At 35.9% G+C, this 21686-nt stretch overlaps 1 protein-coding gene across 2 annotated transcripts in view; it reads right to left on the bottom strand.

The window, feature by feature from the left end:
• The window catches only part of HDAC7 (histone deacetylase 7), a 603789-nt gene extending 592095 nt beyond the window's left edge, over positions 1-11694 (bottom strand). For both annotated transcript variants that reach the window (XM_053708257.1, XM_053708258.1), the window contains exon 1: positions 11557-11694. The gene's annotated coding sequence lies outside the window, so the exon portion shown is untranslated. The remainder of the gene's footprint in view (positions 1-11556) is intronic.
• Positions 11695-21686: the final 9992 nt, after the last annotated feature.

The raw sequence follows: 21686 nt of genomic DNA, 5'->3' as shown, positions 1-21686 counted from the left end.
TATTGCAATTATAAATTATTATTATTTTTTTATAATGTAAATAACATCATCCGATTTATAAGGTTAGTTAAACATCTTTAGTTAATAACACAAGAACTATAAAAAAATTTTAGTATTGCACACATCCTTTTTATGCAGAATTAATGTTTTGCTTCTGTAATTTACCTTTGTTCTTAAGGAATAAAAAAGATGTACATTGCAGCATTCCCTGCATTTCTTGTATGTTAATCAACAGCAGTATGCTATTGAAGGGGACTTAAAGTATTATTTTATTTATGCATCAAACATAAGGGCCAGAATTCAAATTGAGCGCTAAATATCACTTACGCTAAAGCGATATGTGCGCTCAACTGAGTAATACCAGCGCATGCTAATGTGTGCTGGTATTACAAATGAGGTGCAATGCAAACGTGACCTCACGTTCCCATTGCATTCACGAGACCACACTTCCATAGGCTCCTATGGGAGCCTCGTTCTCATGCCATAAAACATGCATAAGAACTAGCACAGCAAAGTGGGTAAGTCGGGCAGCGATGGGCAGCAGATTATAAATATATACTGTATGTAAGCATATACATATATATTTACAGGGAACACACAGTTCCCATAGACAGCAATGTAAAGACACTTTTCAGTGCCATTTTCTAACACCCCACACTCATCACTTTTAACCTCTAGAAACTGCTCCGTGCAAGGGCTGGTAATTTGCCCGTTTGCGGGCGCGCAATAAATAAATGCACAATTAAATCTTTATGGAATTTAATTTTGATGTCCCTTTAATTGTGAGTTTTATTAATTTAATTCCTGTTTGCATTATAAAACAATGCAAACAGGAACATGAAACCAGATTAAAGGGGCAATAAACACCTTGTTATTAGTAAATATTTCTGTTGTGCTGCTATAGAATACCATATCAACCAAGTCTAAACATTTTAAAAGCAACTTAACATCATTTTTACTACAATTACTTTTCAATACCCAAACTCCACCCACCATTTACCTTATTTGGATGAGTCAATCTTGGCTTTAGTCCAAAGACAACAAGGTGTGCCCTGGCTCTAATTGTTAGTATAGAGGGCATTATTTTGCTATTGTTATCTGATAAAGCCAATTAGGAACAGATGTGTAGCAGGGTTAACATTGAGAAGTCAACAGGGTGCAGTTTAAAGCGATAGTAAACCCCAAAATGTTCTTTTATGATTCAGATAGAACATACAATTTTAAACAACCTTCCAATTTAATTCTATTATCACATGTTCTTCATTCTCTTGTTATCCATTGCTGATGGGACAGCGTTGCACTACTGACAGGAAGCTGAAAATATATTTTTTTAGCCAATTACAAGAGACAAATGTGTGCAGGCACCAATTAACAGCAGCTCCCACTAGTGTATGATATGTGCGTATTCATTTTTTTAAAAGGGATACTAAGAGAACGAAGAACATTTAAAAACAGAAGTGAATTTAAAAGTGTCTTAAAATGACATGCTCTATCTGAATCATGCAAGTTTAATTTTGACTTTCCTATCTCTTTAAGTGCTGGGAATTAAAAATGTATACATTTTTAGAGCTAAATTACATTAAAAATAAATAATGCAAATACATTGCAAAGTTGTTTGATTTTGCATAACTAAACATTTTAAATACAATTCTCAAGGTGTTAACTGTCCCCTTAAGGAGTTTGCATGGCATCTAAAATGGGTCTAAATGTGCTGAAGAATGTGTTCAATGGGTGTGAATGAAGCTTTCTTAGAATCATACTATGACACAGAGGCGTAACTAGAAACCACAGGGCCCAGATCAAGAATCTAAGAAATTTTTTTTTTGGAAGCTGGGCCCCCACCCTTGGTGGCCCAGTCGCAATTGCAGCCTCTGCACCCCCTGTAGTTTCGCCCCTGCTATGACACAATATAATCTTATCATATTTCAACCCTAGAGAAACACATTTTTTTACCTTGCAATTAAAATGTTTAAAAGCTTAACTTTTATATGGTGTAGACATTTATACTGTGAACCAAATACTTGGAATATTTACAAAAAAATCAAAATCAAACAATATTTTACATTTTTAAAGTTGTGCTGGGTGTCACCAAAACAATGAACAAATGGCTAAGGGCTAGATTACAAGTGGAGCGCTAATTTATTGTGCGCCTGCAAATGAGCAAATTTGCCCATTTGCAGGCGTGCAATAAATATCCAGCCATTACAAGTGGATTGTTATTGCTACTGTGAGCTCACGGTAGCAATTAGCGCTTATAAAATTAACCATAGATCAGATCTCTGGTTAATTTTATGTGTCCCAAATGCCCCAAAAATAAAGTGGTGTATTACATCAAAAAATTAAAATGGTAGCATTTTTATTTTTTAATAAAATAACTGCACTAGGCAATATTTTGGGGGTAAAGTTGGTGGGAGAGGGGTTTTAGAAAAAAAACGGCACTGAAAATGCCTTTACATTGTGGTCTAAGGGACCTGTGTGCTCCTTGAACATATATATATGTATATGCTTATAAACATATATGTTAATATGTGTATAAACAGATATTAATACACACATATATATATATATATATATATATGTATATAAACATATACATATATATTTATTGTTGCTGCCATCGCTGCGCTGCTTACCCCCTTCGCTGCGCTTAGGTTCTGTGCCGTCTCTGATGGCATCAGAACAAGACTCCCATTGGAGGCTATGGAAGCATGCTCTTGTGCATTGCTGACAACTTGTATTACCAGGGCACATTTTGGGTGCGCTGGTATAACTCACTAAAGTGCAAATATCGCTTTTAACACTTTGAGTGCTAAGCACTTTCCCACCTGGGTGCTAAGCTGTTTTAAAGTTTTTTTTATTTTTTATTGTTTGAAATATTTTTTTTTTTAACTTTTTTTTTTCTTTCAGATCCCTAAGACTTATACTGTTAGGTGATTACCTTTCCAACAGTGGGTTTTGGGGGTCTGTAGCTGCTTAGATGCCTGAGATACAGGCTTCTAAGCAGCATGCCCCTATTCCTATACTTAAAACTGTCAATTTTAAATAAAGGTTTGCGGTGACGTCATCACGTCACGTGCAATGACGTGATGACGTCACTACAAAACTTTATTTAAAATTGACAATGTTAAGTGTAGGAGCAGATGGGAGCTCCCAGATCTCCCTCAAGGTGGGAAAGTGCTAGTGATGGCTCTGAGCCGTCGTTAGCACCTGAGTGGGAAACTCTGCGATGGCTCAGAGCTGTCGTTAGCACTGAAATGGTTAAGAAAGCAATATTTAGCGCTACACTTGTAATCTGGCCCTACATGTTTGTCATGTTTTTAAAAGTAATACTTTATTATAACAGAATGACAAAACTTTGTTACTCACTCAACACTATTTTTTGCAAGCAAATGTCTTTTTTTCCCCAATAATGAATGTGACATTTGAACATCCAATGAAACATTGAGATTGTTGATATTCATGTTAGCATTCGTTCTATAGAGACATTTGAATGTTAGAATGTAGGTCAGGGAGGGACAAAAAATAGGCAACAAAGCTTGCACCCTCCGGCACGTGGCGTGAGTTGCAAGAACACAACCAGGCATATTACTTTCAGCAGCCCTGAGCTTTTAATTTGCTGTCAATAATGTTTTTTTTGGTTTGCTTCTTGGAGTAATAGTTAATTGTCAGCTTAGGAAAGAACTTCATTCTTTGCAAACCTTGTGAACATTAATGTATCTAACCAGCTTTTTGTTTTGCAGTAGCTGTTTTAGCTGTTAAGTCCTGGTAGGGAAGGTGCTTGCCTTACTTATTGACTCAGTGAACAAGCCTTAGACATTACATATTAATAAGGGACATTTGTGATGTCCAAAGGATAGTATGTGAGTATGCAAATAAATTATAGGTAGTCCTTTAAACCCCTTGCCTTCCAGAGAGATAGATGCAATTCACTGCAACTCTCTCAAAAACAAAGGAGTTAAATGTATACTGTAACACAACCAAATCTAAGGATCTCCACAATCTAGATTTTTATACAAAACTACTTTACTGTAAAGCATTATACCACCAGGCCTCAACTGTTTCTCAAAATGTTTTAACTTGTTAGTGTAATGGCAAGAGTAAAAGCAAACACCCAATTTAGGGCCAGATAAGTGGAACGTTATTAGACGCTCCTGCTCAATTGTTAACTGTGCTTGAAGTAAGTTTTTTGCAAGTGTCGGGTTGCGCTCATATTACAAGTTGAAAGTAAACTGTTATCACTTGACGAGCGTAAAAAGCAAAAACTTATATAGAAAATTGTGCGCAATAAAGTATTCCCTCATAAAAGTCAATGGAGCAAAAAAGTGGAAAAAACGTAACACCCTACTTGCACGCAAACACGATTGCATATTCTCAAGTGCGCTAGCCGGACATGCAAATATGAACATTTCACATTCCAATGTTCTGCACATAGCAGAATATATTCTATTTATTCATAAATACATAATTCTACATATATCTGATGTTTTTTCCAATATAAATATATCTATATATACATATATGTATACATGATTATATATAGGTATTGATATATACAGATATATTTAGGAGTATCTCTTTTAAAGACATAGGACATATTCTGCTTTGTGCAGAACAATAGAATGTGAAATATTTACAGTAAATACATATACATATTTAGGCATGTTTATGTATGTACAATATCTCAGTGTTATACCCTATGCCTGCTTTTTTTTCTAATACCTAGGACCTCATATCTTTGAGCCCTTATAACTTTTTTTTGCAATTTAAAAAAAAAAATCATTTTAATTAGATAGTGTTATTATTGGTGTAACTATACTTTGCAATGTATTTTTGATTTGTTTTCTGACACTTTTTTGATTTGCTAAACAGTTTAGCAGAGCACTGAGATCACGCTAACCTGACACTCACTTAACTTCACGTTTACTTTCAACTTGTAATACTAGTGGAAAACTCAATAAGTGCAAACACCTGTGATAAACCCTTTTCTGCTTGTGCGTAGAAGTTAGCGCTCCACTCACATTTTAACCCTTAGTATGAATGCTTTAATCAACCATGAGATGATTATTCTAAGAAACAGAGCAGGAAGAAAAATCAACTTATATCCTTTAAGAAAAGCAGATAAAAACTATGCAAAAATAAATAAATTGGAAATAAAGATATAATACCAGCGCTAAACTGTCGGTCTATACCCGTATCTAAAAGAGGGAAAACAAATTTATCGTAATGTGTATATTTGAAAAATGTATTATATGGGTATATTGTGCAAGTCTTGAAAAAGTCTTTATTGAAGGCCGAAGTGCATCGACGATCTCCCTGTCATACCAGCCAGAGTTTCCTGCTCAATTTCAAGTTGCAGATATATGAAAAGTATTTTAAGGAGACGTGGAACACAAAATACAATTATTTCATACAACAGAACTTGGGTCACATAGATGTGAACTCTACTGATGAGGCCCAGAGAAGCCAAAAGCTGAGAATTTGCGACAAGAGAATATCTATTAGAAATGCCATACTCCGGGGAGACACCAAGACTACACATCACAGAGAAAGCTGGAAGTTTCTACCAGAAAAGTGGCTTGAAAAAGAATACAGAGATATACAGATTAGGAGGCTCATCAAAAAATTCCCTATTCTAAAGGTGCCACGGAGGATAACAACTATAGACCAAGGGCTGGACCTGTATTGGTTTTCCTGAGAGCATACATTACCTCATATGATTGGGGTAATTTCTGGTAAGAAGAAAACCATCTACCAGTAATATTATTGCATAAGTACATTTTGGACTTCACCTGCATTATACACTCTTAAAAGTTTCTTGAACATGTATATGGAATATTATTACTTGGTAATTCAATAACCAAATTGTATATTTGTGCGCTGAAGCGTAATTGATTTGTTCTCTTGTTTACCAAAAATAAATAAATGTATTTGTTATACATTGACAGTGGAGACATAGCTTTGAATAATGAAATATGTCAAATGTCTCCCAGTTGATAGATAATGAAAAAGGTAAAATGACTATGCAATGCAATTAAAACTAATATATAACCACACAAAATTCTAAACTAACTAGTCTCTTATTACATCACAAACAGTATATTAATATACAGAAAACAAATCAACGTATGAGTTTGAAATGCATTAAACAATTTGCATTCAATCCCCTAGGATACAATGCGAATTTTGCTTATTTACTTTGGTGTTTTTTTCCCCCTTAGTTTAAATGTTGTTAGACTTTGATACATTGCACCCTTTGTATCCAATAATCAAGCAAAGTAGGAGTGAATTCTGCCCTTCAATCAAGGCTCACGGCTAACAGGAACAGCTAATTAAGGAACATAGTAATGCCTAGGGGTAATTCATGGCCCCATGCAGTGCTAGTTCCAGTTCACATTAGCATCTGGATCCAGTTTGACTGATATGAGCCCATATGAAAATCTGTGCGCAGAACTGGAACATCTTATGGGAAATCGCTTAAAGGGCCTCCTCAGCTGTGCAGCTGTTTTTGACCTCTATATTGAGATATGTGGTTCTCTAAATTTTATTTTTACGTAATATCAAAATTGGTCTCAAAATAAATAGATAATTATATCTTGGAAAAACAAGATATTGTTTATATAGTATTAGGCAGAAATATAACAAGGTCTACGTTTATAGGCAGCAGATGTACAATTATATAACTATAAATATACCTACAAATTGAACATTTGGCCAGTTTCATTCATGTGACTCCATAATCCCTTGAATGTCATACTTTTACATTTGTTTTGGTAAGAACAAGGATTTTTTTTTTTTGTGGTGAAGTTATTCAAAGGTTTTAAACAGATTATAAAAAGAAATGTAACTGTACTCGTTAGTCAAGAGAGTGGCTTAAATTCAAAGTAATTGTTCACACACCACAGTGCTGAAATCATTTTCACATAATTACTGTGATAGAGGGAAAGGCACTTGATGCTATTGTGAGTAATCTAGTAGCGGAGAAGCACAAATCAGGGAAATGTAGTGCTTTATGGTAATAATAATGAATATGCTACCTATGTTTTATACCCCTTGGTTGCTGGAGAGGTCAATGTAGTTAACAATGACAGCAAAAGGGTTAAAGGGAAATTTTGGTCAAAATTGAAATGCACATAGATTAATTACATCTTTAATTAGAAACATATTTGCAATATACATGTAAAAGTTATCACTGTTTTAGTGTTAAAGGGACATCAGGTTAAATTAAATTTTCATGATTCAGATACAGCATGTAATTTTAAACAACTTTCAAATTTACTTCCATTAAAAAAATGTGCACAGTCTTTTATATTTACAATTTTTGAGTCACCAGATCCTACTGAGCATGTGCAAGAATTCACAGACTATACGTATATGCATTTGTGATTGGCTGATTGCTATCACATGGTACAAGGGGAGTGGAAATATACATAACTTTGAAATTTGTTATAAAAAATATCTACTACTCATTTGAAGTTCAGACTAAGTGCTATTACATTGTCTTGCTATCTTGCATTTGTTGATTATGCAAATCTAATGTGTTGACTGGTCTTTTGACATTTTTCTGTGCATGTTAAGCATAGTTAGATATTCTCAGTGCACCAGCATTTTCTGCAGCTGCTCAGAGTACCAGTGGGGCTTGTATCATGTCAGCAATTAACAAATTGAGTCAGCACTTTAGGCTCTCTGAGAAAGTGCTGTGTTAAAAATGGTGGTGCACAGTGCATACTTAAATACACATTTAAACAGCTATCGCTTTTATTAGAACTATTTTTGCTAATACCTGTATATTACAAAAATGCTTCTTTTCAAATATGAAATGAATACATGTGAATTCCAATTTTGGCAGGAATATCTCTTTAATTTATACTAGTATATACATTTTCTTTGGCCAGTGTCTGGCACTATCACAAAAAAGGGATTCCCAAATACAAAAGTAGAGGACTTTCCCAGTGGATTCACCGGAAGCCCCGTTAAAAATCAGTCTGTCAAGTCTTGTCATTTTGACAAATTCCTTCCTACACTTCCAGAATAAAAACGTGACTATTTCAGCCATCAAAACATGTTCCTTGTAATCTTGAATAGCAAAAACCTTTACATATTGTTTTATGAAGAAAATTCTGTGCTTTTTGTTTTTCTTCTTTGTTTTTAAGAGACACAGTACCAGATCTGATATATTGTTAGATATCCCAGCATTCTCTTGAGACTGGAGGCTTGAGGTAAAGGAAAAGTGTATCCTGATATGGCGTGTCATTCTGCAGTCTTTCCTTATGTTTTTACTGCCATACAATCCATATCCAAAAAACTTATTACCATTGCCATAAAGCACGTTTGTTTGTTTTTTAAAGAAAAAGTTAATATTATTCAGCAGTATGATTACATTCACATAAAGACATTTACATAAAACTAGTACAAATATAGAATTGTTGAAAAGATATTGGATATAATTACAAATTATCAATATCACTACTATTGTTAATATTATTGTTAATGATAATAATAATAGTAGTAATAATACTAATAATAATTATCCATTTATTTTTAAATGACTAAAGTATTCCATGGAGTTATAACAAATGTTAGACTGTGTATATATGGAGGATATATGGAGTTTTGGTTCCCTGTGTTCTGAGTGCTTACAGTTTAGATGACAATATAGATACAGGTAGCCCTCACTTTACGCAGGGGTTAGGTTCCAGAAGGAATGGTTGTAAATCGAAACTGTTGTAAATTGAAACCCAGTTTATAATGTAAGTCAATGGGAAGTGAGGGAGATAGGTTCCAGGCCCCTCTCAAAATTGGCATAAGTAACACCTAATACATTATTTTAAAGCTTTTAAATGAAGACTTTAAATGCTAAACAGCATTATAAACCTAATAAAATAATAACACATCACAGAATATATAATTAAACTAAGTTAAATAAACAAAAACATTTGCTAAACAGCATTATAAACCTAATAAAACAATCACACAACACAGACTTCACATGCATTTTTCTGCAAACAGTTCTTTCTATGCATTCCAATTGGGACTGATTTATAGACAGGAAGATCATGTTCCTTTGAAATCTGCTCGATAGCTCAGGTCTGGTTAAACTGATTAATTTCAGCTCCACCTACTATTTTAATAAATGCACTGCTTCTCAATGCTTTTCAATAGCAGTCACATGACTGGAAAAAAAGGTTGTTATTCTGAAACGGTGTAAATTGAACCGTTGTAAAACGAGGGCCACCTGTATATGAGATGGTGGCTAATAGAGCCTGTCAAATTATACTTTTTTTTTTACTTACAAGCTCTCCTATTAATTTGTGTTTTGTTATCAAGGAACTCTTGTGGGAGTATTATGAAATATTTGCAAGTCAGTTTTTATTTGAGTTTTCTTTTCCTCTTATTTTATATTATTAACAATTACTTTCATTTGTTGGAAACTTGGATAGCATCTGTTTTTCAAAAACACTCTATTGATGTTACCATAGCAACTAATTTGCTTCTTTAAAAACGTATTCAAACGAATATTTTTGTACCAGGAACTGGAGAAACACGAGACACATACATCAGTGATTAGGTTTCTGATAAACATAATAAATAGCATAGATTATACAAAAGTTTAATTACTGCCTCCATCTATTTGGAAACAAATCTGTTTCATAAAATAGAGAGTATGAGGTAGTTACTGTATTTCATTTTTTACTATCACAGCAGAAGAGATCGGCAACATACAGCAATATATATAATCTACCTTCTTAGACAGAAGCCAGCTTTTGCTGCATTGCATTTGGTTGGATACCTTTTAAACTGCTGTACCCATTTCTCTTAACCTCTTGCCTGCCAGAATGAGTGACCAAACTTGTTTATGACTCATCTTTAGACATCATCAGTAAATATTACACTTTGCAAATAATCAGTACCATGGCAACAGCAACATATTAATTCATTTAACAAGGATGCACATTTAATGACAAACATATACAGTATGCTGGACTTTATTTAAGGAAGAGACTAATTTTAAAAAATGCACTTAAAGGGACATGAAACCCAATTTTTTTCTTTCATGATTTAGAAAGAACATGCAATTTTAAACAACTTTCTAATATACTTCTATTATCTAATTTGCTTCATTTGCTTTATATCCTTTGCTGAAAAGCATATCTAGATATGCTCAGTAGTTGCTGATTGGTGGCTGCACATAGATGTCTCGTGTGATTGGCTCACCTATATGCATTGCTATTTCTTCAACAAAGCATATCTAAAGAATGAAGCAAATTAGATAATAGAAGTAAATTGGAATGTTATTTAAAATTTTATTTTTTACTTGAATTATGAAAGAAAAATTTTGGGTTTAGTGTCCCTTTATGTTAAATATAAAAAAATATATGGACTATCACATCTTCACATACTTATCTAGTAATCACAAATCTAGTATTACATCTCAGACACACCCACTATTTTGGTATAGTATCTGCCAAAATAACGGGTTTTACACAGTTTGATTGCTTTGCTATTATAGTATTATCTGACATATTTACATTACTATTGCATATGCTCATTACATTATTTTAGATTTTTATTATGAAGATAAGATAATATCTAATCTTAAGAGGAAATTCCAGGCATAATTGGAATCCAAATGAATGCATTTCAGTTTTGAATAGAAGCATTTTTGTATTATACATGTATTAGCAAATGCTTCTAATAAAAGCAATAGCTGTTTTAAAAGTGTATTCAAGTATGCACCGTGCACCAGCATTTTAAACACAGCACTTGCTCAGAGAGCCTAAGGTGCTTGTACCATCTGGTAATGACTCAATTAGTTAATTGCTGACATGATAAAAGCCCCACTGGCACTCTGAGCAGTTGCAGTTTTTAAAATGCTGCTGCACTGAGAATATCTAGCTATGCTTCACATGCACGTGCAGAGAAAATATTAAAACTAAAACTTTAATAACTTTTACTAGAAGCATTTTTGCCATTACATATATATTGCAAATATGTTTCTATTCAAAGATGTAATTCATCTATGTGCATTTACATTTTGACAGGTATGTCCCTTTAAACCCATGAGGTTTTAGAATTAACTGTAATTGTTATGCAATGTTAGAAAATAAATTGCCTCCCAACATTTTTCAGTAATGGAAGCTATCAAATTAAAGATTTGCTAGGTTCTTTTTCCTAGAAAGCAGTAGTAGGTAAAATAGGAAAAATAAACTTTTTTTTTTTTTTTTTTGCTGAACTGCACTTATTTACTGGAATTTGAACTGTTACCCTTTTCACTCTTAATGTACGTCCAGCAACAGATGTGTTATGCCACTGTATAAACAGATAAGAAGAATATGCACACTCTCTGAACACGATAAACTATTGAAGAAAGTTATTTTTGCTTTTATTGGGGAGTAGGATGTACTGTTGACTTCATATAAATTGGCAGTTTTACAGGCTCTTTTGATTTCTGCAAGAACATAATAGGAGTGGTGTGTGAGAACCAGACATAACTTGCTCATCCATAAAATACATTTTTTGCAAGATAAATATAACAGAGAATGATATACCATTACTTACCGATACTGTGTTCATGCATGCTGCTCCTATAGCTGTAAAAGCATTGTAAGATGATAAAGTTCTGCAACGCAGTCACTTAGAAATATCACAAGTTCCAATATGCAGTCAGAGAGAGTGAGTGTAGCAGCCAGAACAGAGAGTGAGAAAAGGAAAGGGGAGGTGGGTAAGGGAGGGAACATACAGGAGAGCTCTATGACTGTGTTAAATTGACAATAGAAGGAAATGCTTTACTTGACCTTAACCCCTTTGTTACTAAAGGGGTTTGTAAGGATGTTCAAGGAAAGATGAAGACAAGCTCATAAACATGATGGCTGAGAAGTGACAACTTTTGTTTAACAGGACATTAAAGTTTAAACTTTTTATTCCCTCAGAAGATACTCCATAGTTAAAGGGAAGCAAAGCAACGCACATTTTGAAAATATATCTTCTTTTGCCAGCAATTTCTGTTCCATGCCCCCTGTGTAAACAAGCTATTGATGGAAACCTAGTGTATTTTGCCTTTTAATCATGCACATTGATGCACAAGATTGAAGGTGTGCAATCGCCATGGTGAAGGTGCATTTACATTTCATACCCTGGCGGTGTGCTGCAATATATTTTTAGAATATTTGTGACATAGATGGGACAAAGTCAGTTAGGGAGAAGGCTTTGGATGTAGTAGGTACAGTATCACTTCTGGTAAGGTATGTGCTTAGGGGTGGAACTACAACAAAGGTCTCAATTGAGATTGGGCCTACACATTTAGGGGGGCCATCTTGCCCTGCACTCAGTAGTGACATTGCTACAAGGAAGGTTTAGCTTCATCTTTATCATGGGTGCCCCTCCTGCAACATGGGGCTCATAGTTAAAGAAAGTGCAAGGATTTGTGTATGGTGGAAGGGTTCCTATGATGGGCACAGAAAAACCTGCCACCAGATCATCAGCCTATTTTACTGAGCACTATATTGTCTCTCCTTCACATAAAGACTATGGGGCGAGGGCATTAGTGCCGTTTGGAGGAGAAATAAAAAAAAAAAAAAAAAAAAAGGCTATGGGGCTGATTTACCAAATGGCAGGCGGACATGATTCACTTTAGCATACGCTGTCAGCATTTAACATTGCACAAGCAGTTCTGGTGAACTGCTTGTGCAATGTCGCCCCCTGCAGATTTGCGGCCAATCAGCCGCTAGCAGGGGGTGTCAATCAGCCTGATCAGAGGCGGCGGACCGCTGCTTCTTAACTACTGTTTCCGGCGAGCCTGAAGGCTTGCGCGGAAACAGGGGCATCATGGGCCATTTGGCCCTTGATAAATCGGCCCATATTAGTGAACTCCCCTTAAAGAGATACACAGTTAACAATTTTAAAAATTGCCTTTAAAACAGTCTCTGAGAAACTTTGTAATAAGGACAAGGCATCTTATAGAATTCCGCCAGACCAGAGAGCTTTAGAGAACAGAGATGCAGCAATTCAATTTCCTATGTTGCTCATCTTCTGTTGATTACAAACAGCCAAAAAGGATAATATTGAAATGGCGGGCCTGCGGCAGACTTTGCCCTGGGGCCCAGTAAGGTCTAGTTATGTGTATGTATGTGCTATGATATTGTAGGAGGACACCCTTATAAGCTAGAAGATTCGCACTTTATTTACAAAATGAGATATCTTTTAGAAATGAGAGATCATAGTTTCAGTAACGTGGAATTAAAATTAAATAATGCAGCTTGCCTTTGAACAAGTTTGCAAGTTACCAGGTAGCATATGCAAATTATTATTTTTTTATTTCACATTTCATCAGCCATTACAATCAATTCTCAACTGGTCTTGTGTTTGAAGTTTGTCATCTTGTGTACATTTGTAATACAGACACCAAATGGCCAATTTGCTAGTTTAAACTATGTCCTCAAGTTAGTAAATATTTTACCAGCCATATTATTAAGTTGTGCTGTTCAGCAATGAATAAGTTATTGTCAATGTGCAATTTAGAGAGCAAAAATGTTTCTTAGTTTAGTAATTATTGCAAAAATTGGTCCCTGATCTTTTTTACTCACTTCAGGCGAAATATTGCTTGCTCCCTAAAGCAAATTCATAAGATAATGTTAAAACTTACTTTCCCCGTTTTTTTTTAAAGTTGTCAATATGTCTGCTCCCTTATTCAGCTGCAGGCAGTGGTCATTTTGCAAGAAAACAAGTAAGTTGTTTGCTGTTTTTTTTGTTTTCCCCCCACACAATCTGTTTCATATTATGTGCTAGATTTATCAACGCTGAGGCGTACAGGGGCGCATATACGCTCGAGTGCAATCCCGCCCCCTGCCCGCGCACAGCCAATCACCCGCGGGCAGGAGCTGTCAATCTCCTCGGTCGGACTCAACCGAGGAGATTGAATTTCGCCACAGTAGAGGTGGCGTAAATGTTAGGGAAGCAGCGGTCTGGTGACCGCTGCTTGATAAATCACGGCGAGCAAGTTCTTGAGAGAACTTGCTGCCATAGAGGCTTGATAAATCGAGCCCTATGTTTACATATTTGTTTTTACTAAAGAAGCACTGTTTAACATGAAACCCAAAATGTTTCTTTCTTGATTCAGACAGGGAACTTTACTTCTATTATCAAATATTCTTTTTCTTTTGGTATCTTTTGTTGAAAAGCAGGAAGGTAAACTCAGGAGCACTATATGGCAGCAGTTTTGCTAGGATGTTATACATTAGCAAGAGCATTAGATGGCAGCACTATTTCCTGCCGTGTAGTCAGTGGCATATTTAGGTTTTGTGCTGCTCTAGGAACTCAACATTCTGCAGCCCACCACACCCCCAGGTTGTAGGCCATTTTTAAGCAGTTATAGTTATTGGTCAGGGTGTAACATGACATTTTTTTATTTTTCATGGAATTTATAAAAAAGAAAATGAGAGGAGAGGAAAGAGATGAGGGAAGAGAAAGTAGGAAGGGAGGGAGAGAAGGAGAGATAGATGGCAAATGAGGGAGAGCAGGGATGGAGAAGAGGCATAGGAGTGATATATATACTGTATATAAACATGCAATATTGCTGATGTGTGATCAGGAGGCATTTAATGTGTTTCTATTATGTCTTTTCTGATACAATAGATAATTACATGCCTTAGTTATACTATTCTTTTTAATGTTTGCAAATCATGACATTATAGGCTATTGTTAGCATGAGTCGCAATAAGCAATATTGCGACCGCACTAACTTGCATGCATATAAGTTAAAAATAAATGCGTTCATTCACAATCTAAATTTGCAAACGTTGGGTTAGTGTGACAGAAGACTAAACAGATCCTCTACGCTGCTCCAAGGCTAGAGCCGACAGTCTCCTCCACTAACAGAGTAGCGTGCTGCAATTGTTTGGGGCGTGAGCTGAATGTTGTGACGTGGTGCACGCTTGACGGCTGAGCAAGCCGTAATACCAACTCCAGAAAAACCACGTTAAAGCAGCACTCTTTAAGGAAAGATAAAAAGTCACTTTATTAAGGTCCTTTAAAATAACACATTCCAACAATGGGGGTAAACACAAGACATCCTTACGCGTTTCGTGCCCAACTGGCACTTAGTCAGTTGTTGGAATGTGTTATTTTAAAGGACCTTAATAAAGTGACTTTTTATCTTTCCTTAAAGAGTGCTGCTTTAACGTGGTTTTTCTAGTGTGACAGAAGACCTAGTGTAAAGTACAAGTTCAAAAATAAAAATATATATACACTATCTAATAAAATTATTTATCAATATTAATACAAATATTTTATAAGGGTTTTAAAGGTATATGGTATATGACAAGGTGTTTGAATGGAAAGGGCTGTAATGTATATATATATATGTTTATATATATATATATATATATATATATATATATATATATATATACATGTCTAAATGTCTAAATATGTGTATGTGTGTAAGAGCGGCCTTCTAATTCATGCCTCTTACTATTATCCCCTTTTATCTAGTTTTATACTATGGGCTAGATTACAAGTGGAGCCTGCAAACAGGTAAATTTGTCCATTTACGGGTGTGCGATAAAGCTTGCCGTAAGAAATCAGCGCTCATAAAATTATCCAGAGATGAGATTTCTGGTTAATTTTCTAAAAGTCCCCTAATTGGCCCCAAATTTCAAAATAGTAATCTATATTTAAAAAATAAAAATGGTAGCATCTTTATTTTTTAATAAAGTTACTGCAAACTGGAGTTATAAGAGGCTAAAGGTGGCGGCTGAGGGGTGTTAGAAAACAAACGGCACTGAAAAGTGCCTTTACATAGTGTTCCCTGTAAAAATATATGTATATGAAAATATACATATATATTTATGTGTTAATATGTGTATTTTCATATACATATATATTTAAAATTGCTTCCCATCGCTGTGTGACTTACTCCCATCACTGCGCCATTGGAGCCTATGGAAGCGTGCTCTCATGAGCGCAATACTTCCATGCATTGCGAACGTGAGGACTTGTTTGCATTGCACCTCACTTGTAATACCAGCACAGATTTGCGAGCACTGGTATTACTCAGTTGATTGCGTAAGCAATACTTTTTACTCAACTCGTAATCTGGCCCTATATGTGGTCTAAGAGTGGCCACCCTTATTTCAATTGGGGTAAGTATTTTGCTCTTTAATGTATGTTTCTTTTTTAGTGGCTTCTTAAAGGGGCAGTCTAGTCCAAAACAAAATTTCATTAATCAGATAGGGCATGTAATTTTAAAATTTTTTCCAATTTACTTCTATCACCAATTTTGCTTTGTTCTCTTGGTATTCTTAGTTGAAATAAAAATCTAGGAGGTTCATATGCTAATTTCTAAGCCCTTGAAGGCCGCCTCAGGGCATTTTGATAGTTTTTCACCACTAGAGGGTGTTAGTTCATGTGTTTTATAAAAGATAACACTGTGCTCACGCACGTGGAGTTCCTATGAGCCAGCATTGATTGGCTACAATGAAAGTCTGTCAAAAAAACAAAATAAGTGGGCAGTTTGCAGAGGTTTAGATACAAGATAATCACAGAGGTAAAAAGTGTATTAATATAACTGTGTTGGTTATGAAAAACTAAGGAATGGGTAATAAAGGGATTATCTATCTTTTAAAACAATAAATATTCTGGTGTAGACTGTCCTTTTAACTCTATTATAGTTTTATAAAATGTAGATTTATTCATTAAGATCAATGAGTGGTCTCCATTATCTCAAGATACCTTTTGTTGATATAATTGTTTTCCAAATATATGTGGTTCAGGAGTGGCCTCCTGAGTTTTTTTAGAAGGTACATTGTTTGATTGGTATGCTTATTACATATTATTTTTTGCTCAGTCTGTAATCCATAGGGGTCGATTTATCAAAGGCTTTGCAAGCCTTTCGATCCACTATGGCTGCAGGTTCTCACAAGAGAACCTGCACGCCGTATTTAACAAGCAACAGTCATCATAAAGTGGCGAAATTCAATCTCTGTGGTCTAGTCTAACCGGGAAGATTGACAGCTCCTGCCTGCGCATGATTGGCTGTGCGCGGGCAGGGGGCAGGATTGCACATGGGAATAAAATAGCGCTCGTGTGCAATGCTGAATTCTGCCAGGGGAATTCAGTAGGCCAGAGACGAGCTGTGGCGGACAGGGGCTCGTATGTGCGCCCCTGTCAGCCTCAGCTTGATAAATCGCCTCCTTAGTGGGACTAACGCTTTCAGGCCTTACAGTCCCAGTGAGAGCCTTTCAGTGTCATAAGTGGTTTCTAGAAAGCCGTGACAAAGAGGAAAGTATTGAGCTTTTCCTTAAGGTAGAGTCATAATAAACAGATCTAATACTGTAGATGTGACCTTTAAAAAAAAATAAAAAAAATAAAACTGTGTAGTTCTAATAGCTCAACTGCAGAACATATTTACTTCAAATTTTTAGTGTTTTTAACAATTGCTAATCCCTGCTTATTTACCACACTGAGGGCAATATTGCTAGAAGTGTTATAAGGATTAAAAATATAGTTTAGAGCCATCTATCTTTCTCTAAAACATCACTTTATTAATTTGATAAACTCTCCACAAAGGCACAAACATACAGACACAAAATTATACCTGTATATTTTATATTTAAAAATGTATATGAAAAGGGGAGAAAAGTCATAACCTTGTCTGTGGGGAAAATAGAAGGTAGAGATATGTAAAACCAACATTGTGGTTTCCATAGACACAATATTTCATACAGACTTTTCACCATTATTTTGTTTACATGCCCTGGCAGTTGCCATTGCTATTTTGAAGGACCACACTATGAACTCTGACTAATTGATGTCCTCATGATTCACTCAACAGAAACAAAATAGTATAAATAATCACTGGCCACTCTGCTGGAGTTTCCTTTAAGGATTCTCTAGGCACAAGTTTCTGTTGTGGTCCTTCTATCTTCATAACACAAATGCTTTACTTTAGTGTGTTGTACATAAAATGCTTTGGCAATCTGTGCTACAAAGACCTTTTTTATGCTTCAGTATTCTGGTTGAACTACAACTAGTGTGTGAACAAATTCTGAGAAGATCTTGGGTTGCCAGGTGTCAAGTATTTAACCATACAGTCCAGTATATCCACAAGCTGTACCATAACATAAATCTAAAAAAAACAGGATTTGGTCTGACTTGAGATCTGATGTAGACATATGGCTGACATGCTACAGAGTCAGAACTACTGTCTTATGTGGGCATATAGTTGAGGTGATTGAGTGTCATAGGGTCTTATCTGAGGTTAGATGTGGGTATATAGGTTGAGATGTGTTACAGGGTTGTGAGTCTGATCTTATGTCTGATATTGCCATATGCTGAAGAGGGGCTACAGGGCAGTGAGTCTGATCTGATGTCTGATATTGTTATATGATGGAGATGGGCTACAAGGTTGTGAGTCTGATGTCTGATATTGTCATATGATGGAAAGGGGCTACAGGGCTTTGAGTCTGATCTTATGTCTGATATTGTCATATGGTGGAGAGGGGCTATAGGGCTGTGAGTCTGATCTGATGTCTGATATTGTCATATGATGGAGAGGGGCTATAGGACTGTGAGTCTGATCTGATGTCTGATATTGTCATATGATGGAGAGGGGCTACAGGGCTGTGAGACTGATGTCTGATATTGTCATATATATGATGGAGAGGGGCTACAGGGCTGTGAGCCTGATGTCTGATATTGTCATATGATGGAAAGGGGATACAAGTTTGTGAGTCTGATCTGATGTCTGATATTGTCATATAATGGAGGGGGGCCACAAGGTTGTGAATCTGATCTGATGTCTGATATTGTCATATGATGGAGAGGGGCTATAGGACTGTGAGTCTGATCTGATGTCTGATATTGTCATATAATGGAGGGGGGCAACAGGGCTGTGAGACTGATGTCTGATATTGTCATATATATGATGGAGAGGGGCTACAGGGCTGTGAGCCTGATGTCTGATATTGTCATATGATGGAAAGGGGATACAAGTTTGTGAGTCTGATCTGATGTCTGATATTGTCATATAATGGAGGGGGGCCACAAGGTTGTGAATCTGATCTGATGTCTGATATTGTCATATGATGGAGAGGGGCTATAGGACTGTGAGTCTGATCTGATGTCTGATATTGTTATATGATGGAGATGGGCTACAAGGTTGTGAGTCTGATGTCTGATATTGTCATATGATGGAAAGGGGCTACAGGGCTTTGAGTCTGATCTGATGTCTGATATTGTCATATGGTGGAGAGGGGCTATAGGGCTGTGAGTCTGATCTGATGTCTGATATTGTCATATGGTGGAGATGGGCTACAGGGCTGTGAGCCTGATGTCTGATATTGTCATATGATGGAAAGGGGCTACAGGGCTTTGAGTCTGATCTTATGTCTGATATTGTCATATGGTGGAGAGGGGCTATAGGGCTGTGAGTCTGATCTGATGTCTGATATTGTCATATGATGGAGAGGGGCTATAGGGCTGTGAGTCTGATCTGATGTCTGATATTGTCATATGGTGGAGAGGGGCTATAGGGCTGTGAGTCTGATCTGATGTCTGATATTGTCATATGATGGAGAGGGGCTACAGGGCTGTGAGACTGATGTCTGATATTGTCATATATATGATGGAGAGGGGCTACAGGGCTGTGAGCCTGATGTCTGATATTGTCATATGATGGAAAGGGGATACAAGTTTGTGAGTCTGATCTGATGTCTGATATTGTCATATAATGGAGGGGGGCAACAAGGTTGTGAATCTGATCTGATGTCTGATATTGTCATATGATGGAGAGGGGCTATAGGACTGTGAGTCTGATCTGATGTCTGATATTGTCATATGATAGAGAGGGGCTACAGGGCTGTGAGTCTGATCTGATGTCTGATATTGTCATATGATGGAGAGGGGCTACAGGGCTGTAAATCTGATCTGATGTCTGATATTGCCATATGATGAAGAGGGGCTTACAGGGCTGTGAGTCTGATCTGATGTCTGATATTGTGGAGTAGTATATGACAGGAAACACACCTACTGTTCTTGCAAATGTATAACATGGTTATAAAACTGGTGCAAAATATTGCTCTAGTCATTTGCTCACTCTGAATCATTATGTCCCTTTAACTTATTTACTGTATTTTTTTTTAGTAGAAGCAGTTGCAAAAAAATATATAAACATTTAAATATATTAACAACTCAGATATATATAGGATAAAAAATAACCAATCAGAAGCAGCCCATTTTCCTCATATTGAACCACAGTAATCATGTGAACGTTCAAAGTCATATTGTAAAGCAACTGCAGGAATAAAATCCAAAATATAATATGATGGATGATTAAGAAAAGTCTTAGCAATGAGAAGTTTACACATAACTCAAAGAAAGTAAATGGAATTGTGATGTTTAAAACAATTGTTCGGAAAAGTAAACTAAAAAACCTCCAAAATCATTTCAAATGGGCTTATGAAATGTATGCTGAAAAAAACACTAATGGCAATGATTATGGGCCAAATTACGAATGGAGCGCTATTAAGCACTTTTGCTAGAGCGCTAATTTCCTTAGAAGTAAATCTTTTGCGTGCGTCGGGTTACACTGGTATTACGAATTAAAAGTAATAAGTTATCACTCTCAGGCTAACCCGATGTGAGCAAATAGCCGAACTTACAATATAGCACGCATGATAACCAATTCACCCATAGAAGTCAATGAAGAAAAAAAGTGGGAAAAAAACCCCAACATGAAAATATGAATATTTTACATTCCAATGTTCTGCACATAGCACATATGTTCTATTAATTGATAAATACATATTTCTATATATATATATCTGATGGTTATTTGGTACAATATATATACTATATATATACTGTATCTATCTATCTATCTATCTATCTATCTATCTATCTATCTATCATCTATCTATATCTATATATCATTCAATTCATGCACTCCATCCCTTCAGGGTCTCCTATTAAGCCCTGGTGTCTTCTCAAGCAATTTTTATAAACATCAATATAGAATGGAGGGCACTCACAGGTCTTGATTGAATTTCAACTTTTTATTATCAATAAAGATTCACATGGGTCAACATTTTGGCTCCACAAGTGAGCCTTTCTCAAGACAATCTTATTTTTCGCTTTGGCCTGTTCAAGCCGCCATTCCCAAATGTTGGGAAAATAAGATTGTGTTAAGAAAGGCTCACTTGTGGAGACGAAACGTCGACCTATGTGAATCTTTATTGATAATAAAAAGTTGAAATTCAATCAAGACCTGTGAGTGCCCTCCATTCCATATTGATGTTTATATATATATATATATATATATATATATATATATATATATATATATATATATATATATAAATATATACCCCCAATCGCACGTGTTCCAGTACTCCAACTTTGGTGATTTAATACAGGACCTGGGTGCAATCCTCTACAAACAAGTAGATACGAAATCAGGAAAGGGAGGGCACTCTCAGGATTTATATTGGAATTGCAAATGCTGAAGTCTCACTGAAGCTGCAGTTAGAGCCTGATTTAACATTAAATGGGGCTATTAGGATGGCCCGCCAGAGTGAACTGGTGAAAAAGCAAAGTGCTGATCTGAGGTCTGAGAGTATTGTGGATGAAGTGCAACAGTTCAGGAAAACTGCTAGTGAAAGGCACAGTGTGAGCGGTAGATCTAAAGTAACGGA

Source organism: Bombina bombina, chromosome 3, assembly GCF_027579735.1.
Source record: "Bombina bombina isolate aBomBom1 chromosome 3, aBomBom1.pri, whole genome shotgun sequence".
Classification (NCBI taxonomy): Eukaryota; Metazoa; Chordata; class Amphibia; order Anura; family Bombinatoridae; genus Bombina; species Bombina bombina.
The sequence above is the reverse complement of the archived record's forward strand: the minus strand, read 5'-3'. Positions and strand labels throughout refer to the sequence as shown.